Source organism: Hyperolius riggenbachi, chromosome 1 (genome assembly GCF_040937935.1).
Source record: "Hyperolius riggenbachi isolate aHypRig1 chromosome 1, aHypRig1.pri, whole genome shotgun sequence".
Classification (NCBI taxonomy): Eukaryota; Metazoa; Chordata; class Amphibia; order Anura; family Hyperoliidae; genus Hyperolius; species Hyperolius riggenbachi.
In genome coordinates this window covers 24,576,235-24,584,426 of record NC_090646.1, presented here as the reverse complement: position 1 = coordinate 24,584,426, position 8,192 = coordinate 24,576,235, and positions in this window count along the sequence as shown.

The following is an 8,192-nucleotide window of genomic DNA, read 5'->3' as shown; positions in this document are numbered from 1 at the left end:
TGGGGTCATGGTCTAGAGGGTAAGACAGATAGCTACTACACACTAGGTTCTGGGTTCAAATCCCAGCTATGGTATATAAATAAGCATGCTTTTCAAAAAGTACAAATCCTTAATCATGCTACTTTTTCTATCGAATTGATCATAATGGAAGTATGGTTTATGCTACCGGCAGCTTTAGCATGTAGTGTGGGTCATGGTCTAGAGGGTAAGACAGATACCTACTACACACTAGGTTCTGGGTTCAAATCCCAGCTATGGTATATAAATAAGCATGCTTTTCAAAAAGTACAAATCCTTAATCATGCTACTTTTTCTATCGAATTGATCATAATGGAAGTATGGTTTATGCTACCGGCAGCTTTAGCATGTAGTGTGGGTCATGGTCTAGAGGGTAAGACAGATACCTACTACACACTAGGTTCTGGGTTCAAATCCCAGCTATGGTATATAAATAAGCATGCTTTTCAAAAAGTACAAATCCTTAATCATGCTACTTTTTCTATCGAATTGATCATAATGGAAGTATGGTTTATGCTACCGGCAGCTTTAGCATGTAGTGTGGGTCATGGTCTAGAGGGTAAGACAGATACCTACTACACACTAGGTTCTGGGTTCAAATCCCAGCTATGGTATATAAATAAGCATGCTTTTCAAAAAGTACAAATCCTTAATCATGCTACTTTTTCTATCGAATTGATCATAATGGAAGTATGGTTTATGCTACCGGCAGCTTTAGCATGTAGTGTGGGTCATGGTCTAGAGGGTAAGACAGATACCTACTACACACTAGGTTCTGGGTTCAAATCCCAGCTATGGTATATAAATAAGCATGCTTTTCAAAAGTACAAATCCTTAATCATGCTACTTTTTCTATCGAATTGATCATAATGGAAGTATGGTTTATGCTACCGGCAGCTTTAGCATGTAGTGTGGGTCATGGTCTAGAGGGTAAGACAGATACCTACTACACACTAGGTTCTGGGTTCAAATCCCAGCTATGGTATATAAATAAGCATGCTTTTCAAAAAGTACAAATCCTTAATCATGCTACTTTTTCTATCGAATTGATCATAATGGAAGTATGGTTTATGCTACCGGCAGCTTTAGCATGTAGTGTGGGTCATGGTCTAGAGGGTAAGACAGATACCTACTACACACTAGGTTCTGGGTTCAAATCCCAGCTATGGTATATAAATAAGCATGCTTTTCAAAAAGTACAAATCCTTAATCATGCTACTTTTTCTATCGAATTGATCATAATGGAAGTATGGTTTATGCTACCGGCAGCTTTAGCATGTAGTGTGGGTCATGGTCTAGAGGGTAAGACAGATACCTACTACACACTAGGTTCTGGGTTCAAATCCCAGCTATGGTATATAAATAAGCATGCTTTTCTAAAAGTACAAATCCTTAATCATGCTACTTTTTCTATCGAATTGATCATAATGGAAGTATGGTTTATGCTACCGGCAGCTTTAGCATGTAGTGTGGGTCATGGTCTAGAGGGTAAGACAGATACCTACTACACACTAGGTTCTGGGTTCAAATCCCAGCTATGGTATATAAATAAGCATGCTTTTCAAAAAGTACAAATCCTTAATCATGCTACTTTTTCTATCGAATTGATCATAATGGAAGTATGGTTTATGCTACCGGCAGCTTTAGCATGTAGTGTGGGTCATGGTCTAGAGGGTAAGACAGATACCTACTACACACTAGGTTCTGGGTTCAAATCCAGCTATGGTATATAAATAAGCATGCTTTTCAAAAGTACAAATCCTTAATCATGCTACTTTTTCTATCGAATTGATCATAATGGAAGTATGGTTTATGCTACCGGCAGCTTTAGCATGTAGTGTGGGTCATGGTCTAGAGGGTAAGACAGATAGCCTACTACACACTAGGTTCTGGGTTCAAATCCCAGCTATGGTATATAAATAAGCATGCTTTTCAAAAAGTACAAATCCTTAATCATGCTACTTTTTCTATCGAATTGATCATAATGGAAGTATGGTTTATGCTACCGGCAGCTTTAGCATGTAGTGTGGGTCATGGTCTAGAGGGTAAGACAGATAGCTACTACACACTAGGTTCTGGGTTCAAATCCCAGCTATGGTATATAAATAAGCATGCTTTTCAAAAAGTACAAATCCTTAATCATGCTACTTTTTCTATCGAATTGATCATAATGGAAGTATGGTTTATGCTACCGGCAGCTTTAGCATGTAGTGTGGGTCATGGTCTAGAGGGTAAGACAGATAGCCTACTACACACTAGGTTCTGGGTTCAAATCCCAGCTATGGTATATAAATAAGCATGCTTTTCAAAAAGTACAAATCCTTAATCATGCTACTTTTCTATCGAATTGATCATAATGGAAGTATGGTTTATGCTACCGGCAGCTTTAGCATGTAGTGTGGGTCATGGTCTAGAGGGTAAGACAGATAGCCTACTACACACTAGGTTCTGGGTTCAAATCCCAGCTATGGTATATTAAATAAGCATGCTTTTCAAAAAGTACAAATCCTTAATCATGCTACTTTTTCTATCGAATTGATCATAATGGAAGTATGGTTTATGCTACCGGCAGCTTTAGCATGTAGTGTGGGTCATAGTCTAGAGGGTAAGACAGATACCTACTACACACTAGGTTCTGGGTTCAAATCCCAGCTATGGTATATAAATAAGCATGCTTTTCAAAAAGTACAAATCCTTAATCATGCTACTTTTTCTATCGAATTGATCATAATGGAAGTATGGTTTATGCTACCGGCAGCTTTAGCATGTAGTGTGGGTCATGGTCTAGAGGGTAAGACAGATAGCCTACTACACACTAGGTTCTGGGTTCAAATCCCAGCTATGGTATATAAATAAGCATGCTTTTCAAAAAGTACAAATCCTTAATCATGCTACTTTTTCTATCGAATTGATCATAATGGAAGTATGGTTTATGCTACCGGCAGCTTTAGCATGTAGTGTGGGTCATGGTCTAGAGGGTAAGACAGATAGCTACTACACACTAGGTTCTGGGTTCAAATCCCAGCTATGGTATATAAATAAGCATGCTTTTCAAAAAGTACAAATCCTTAATCATGCTACTTTTTCTATCGAATTGATCATAATGGAAGTATGGTTTATGCTACCGGCAGCTTTAGCATGTAGTGTGGGTCATGGTCTAGAGGGTAAGACAGATACCTACTACACACTAGGTTCTGGGTTCAAATCCCAGCTATGGTATATAAATAAGCATGCTTTTCAAAAAGTACAAATCCTTAATCATGCTACTTTTTCTATCGAATTGATCATAATGGAAGTATGGTTTATGCTACCGGCAGCTTTAGCATGTAGTGTGGGTCATGGTCTAGAGGGTAAGACAGATACCTACTACACACTAGGTTCTGGGTTCAAATCCCAGCTATGGTATATAAATAAGCATGCTTTTCAAAAAGTACAAATCCTTAATCATGCTACTTTTTCTATCGAATTGATCATAATGGAAGTATGGTTTATGCTACCGGCAGCTTAGCATGTAGTGTGGGTCATGGTCTAGAGGGTAAGACAGATAGCCTACTACACACTAGGTTCTGGGTTCAAATCCCAGCTATGGTATATAAATAAGCATGCTTTTCAAAAGTACAAATCCTTAATCATGCTACTTTTTCTATCGAATTGATCATAATGGAAGTATGGTTTATGCTACCGGCAGCTTTAGCATGTAGTGTGGGTCATGGTCTAGAGGGTAAGACAGATACCTACTACACACTAGGTTCTGGGTTCAAATCCCAGCTATGGTATATAAATAAGCATGCTTTTCAAAAAGTACAAATCCTTAATCATGCTACTTTTTCTATCGAATTGATCATAATGGAAGTATGGTTTATGCTACGGCAGCTTTAGCATGTAGTGTGGGTCATGGTCTAGAGGGTAAGACAGATACCTACTACACACTAGGTTCTGGGTTCAAATCCCAGCTATGGTATATAAATAAGCATGCTTTTCAAAAGTACAAATCCTTAATCATGCTACTTTTTCTATCGAATTGATCATAATGGAAGTATGGTTTATGCTACCGGCAGCTTTAGCATGTAGTGTGGGTCATGGTCTAGAGGGTAAGACAGATACCTACTACACACTAGGTTCTGGGTTCAAATCCCAGCTATGGTATATAAATAAGCATGCTTTTCAAAAAGTACAAATCCTTAATCATGCTACTTTTTCTATCGAATTGATCATAATGGAAGTATGGTTTATGCTACCGGCAGCTTTAGCATGTAGTGTGGGTCATGGTCTAGAGGGTAAGACAGATAGCTACTACACACTAGGTTCTGGGTTCAAATCCCAGCTATGGTATATAAATAAGCATGCTTTTCAAAAAGTACAAATCCTTAATCATGCTACTTTTTCTATCGAATTGATCATAATGGAAGTATGGTTTATGCTACCGGCAGCTTTAGCATGTAGTGTGGGTCATGGTCTAGAGGGTAAGACAGATAGCTACTACACACTAGGTTCTGGGTTCAAATCCCAGCTATGGTATATAAATAAGCATGCTTTTCAAAAAGTACAAATCCTTAATCATGCTACTTTTTCTATCGAATTGATCATAATGGAAGTATGGTTTATGCTACCGGCAGCTTTAGCATGTAGTGTGGGTCATGGTCTAGAGGGTAAGACAGATACCTACTACACACTAGGTTCTGGGTTCAAATCCCAGCTATGGTATATAAATAAGCATGCTTTTCAAAAAGTACAAATCCTTAATCATGCTACTTTTTCTATCGAATTGATCATAATGGAAGTATGGTTTATGCTACCGGCAGCTTTAGCATGTAGTGTGGGTCATGGTCTAGAGGGTAAGACAGATACCTACTACACACTAGGTTCTGGGTTCAAATCCCAGCTATGGTATATAAATAAGCATGCTTTTCAAAAAGTACAAATCCTTAATCATGCTACTTTTTCTATCGAATTGATCATAATGGAAGTATGGTTTATGCTACCGGCAGCTTTAGCATGTAGTGTGGGTCATGGTCTAGAGGGTAAGACAGATACCTACTACACACTAGGTTCTGGGTTCAAATCCCAGCTATGGTATATAAATAAGCATGCTTTTCAAAAAGTACAAATCCTTAATCATGCTACTTTTCTATCGAATTGATCATAATGGAAGTATGGTTTATGCTACCGGCAGCTTTAGCATGTAGTGTGGGTCATGGTCTAGAGGGTAAGACAGATAGCTACTACACACTAGGTTCTGGGTTCAAATCCCAGCTATGGTATATAAATAAGCATGCTTTTCAAAAAGTACAAATCCTTAATCATGCTACTTTTTCTATCGAATTGATCATAATGGAAGTATGGTTTATGCTACCGGCAGCTTTAGCATGTAGTGTGGGTCATGGTCTAGAGGGTAAGACAGATAGCTACTACACACTAGGTTCTGGGTTCAAATCCCAGCTATGGTATATAAATAAGCATGCTTTTCAAAAAGTACAAATCCTTAATCATGCTACTTTTTCTATCGAATTGATCATAATGGAAGTATGGTTTATGCTACCGGCAGCTTTAGCATGTAGTGTGGGTCATGGTCTAGAGGGTAAGACAGATAGCTACTACACACTAGGTTCTGGGTTCAAATCCCAGCTATGGTATATAAATAAGCATGCTTTTCAAAAAGTACAAATCCTTAATCATGCTACTTTTTCTATCGAATTGATCATAATGGAAGTATGGTTTATGCTACCGGCAGCTTTAGCATGTAGTGTGGGTCATGGTCTAGAGGGTAAGACAGATACCTACTACACACTAGGTTCTGGGTTCAAATCCCAGCTATGGTATATAAATAAGCATGCTTTTCAAAAAGTACAAATCCTTAATCATGCTACTTTTTCTATCGAATTGATCATAATGGAAGTATGGTTTATGCTACCGGCAGCTTTAGCATGTAGTGTGGGTCATGGTCTAGAGGGTAAGACAGATAGCCTACTACACACTAGGTTCTGGGTTCAAATCCCAGCTATGGTATATAAATAAGCATGCTTTTCAAAAAGTACAAATCCTTAATCATGCTACTTTTTCTATCGAATTGATCATAATGGAAGTATGGTTTATGCTACCGGCAGCTTTAGCATGTAGTGTGGGTCATGGTCTAGAGGGTAAGACAGATAGCCTACTACACACTAGGTTCTGGGTTCAAATCCCAGCTATGGTATATAAATAAGCATGCTTTTCAAAAAGTACAAATCCTTAATCATGCTACTTTTTCTATCGAATTGATCATAATGGAAGTATGGTTTATGCTACCGGCAGCTTTAGCATGTAGTGTGGGTCATGGTCTAGAGGGTAAGACAGATACCTACTACACACTAGGTTCTGGGTTCAAATCCCAGCTATGGTATATAAATAAGCATGCTTTTCAAAAAGTACAAATCCTTAATCATGCTACTTTTTCTATCGAATTGATCATAATGGAAGTATGGTTTATGCTACCGGCAGCTTTAGCATGTAGTGTGGGTCATGGTCTAGAGGGTAAGACAGATACCTACTACACACTAGGTTCTGGGTTCAAATCCCAGCTATGGTATATAAATAAGCATGCTTTTCAAAAAGTACAAATCCTTAATCATGCTACTTTTTCTATCGAATTGATCATAATGGAAGTATGGTTTATGCTACCGGCAGCTTTAGCATGTAGTGTGGGTCATGGTCTAGAGGGTAAGACAGATAGCCTACTACACACTAGGTTCTGGGTTCAAATCCCAGCTATGGTATATAAATAAGCATGCTTTTCAAAAAGTACAAATCCTTAATCATGCTACTTTTTCTATCGAATTGATCATAATGGAGTATGGTTTATGCTACCGGCAGCTTTAGCATGTAGTGTGGGTCATGGTCTAGAGGGTAAGACAGATACCTACTACACACTAGGTTCTGGGTTCAAATCCAGCTATGGTATATAAATAAGCATGCTTTTCAAAAAGTACAAATCCTTAATCATGCTACTTTTTCTATCGAATTGATCATAATGGAAGTATGGTTTATGCTACCGGCAGCTTTAGCATGTAGTGTGGGGTCATGGTCTAGGAGGGTAAGACAGATACCTACTACACACTAGGTTCTGGGTTCAAATCCCAGCTATGGTATATAAATAAGCATGCTTTTCAAAAAGTACAAATCCTTAATCATGCTACTTTTTCTATCGAATTGATCATAATGGAAGTATGGTTTATGCTACCGGCAGCTTTAGCATGTAGTGTGGGTCATGGTCTAGAGGGTAAGACAGATACCTACTACACACTAGGTTCTGGGTTCAAATCCCAGCTATGGTATATAAATAAGCATGCTTTTCAAAAAGTACAAATCCTTAATCATGCTACTTTTTCTATCGAATTGATCATAATGGAAGTATGGTTTATGCTACCGGCAGCTTTAGCATGTAGTGTGGGTCATGGTCTAGAGGGTAAGACAGATAGCTACTACACACTAGGTTCTGGGTTCAAATCCCAGCTTATGGTATATAAATAAGCATGCTTTTCAAAAAGTACAAATCCTTAATCATGCTACTTTTTCTATCGAATTGATCATAATGGAAGTATGGTTTATGCTACCGGCAGCTTTAGCATGTAGTGTGGGTCATGGTCTAGAGGGTAAGACAGATAGCTACTACACACTAGGTTCTGGGTTCAAATCCCAGCTATGGTATATAAATAAGCATGCTTTTCAAAAAGTACAAATCCTTAATCATGCTACTTTTTCTATCGAATTGATCATAATGGAAGTATGGTTTATGCTACCGGCAGCTTAGCATGTAGTGTGGGTCATGGTCTAGAGGGTAAGACAGATAGCTACTACACACTAGGTTCTGGGTTCAAATCCCAGCTATGGTATATAAATAAGCATGCTTTTCAAAAGTACAAATCCTTAATCATGCTACTTTTTTCTATCGAATTGATCATAATGGAGTATGGTTTATGCTACCGGCAGCTTTAGCATGTAAGTGTGGGTCATGGTCTAGAGGGTAAGACAGATAGCTACTACACACTTAGGTTCTGGGTTCAAATCCCCAGCTATGGGATATATATAATCATGCTTTTCAAAAAGGACAAATCCTTAATCATGCTACTGTTTTCTATCGAATTGATCATAATGAAGTTATGGTTTTATGCTACCGGCAGCTTTAGCATGTAGTGTGG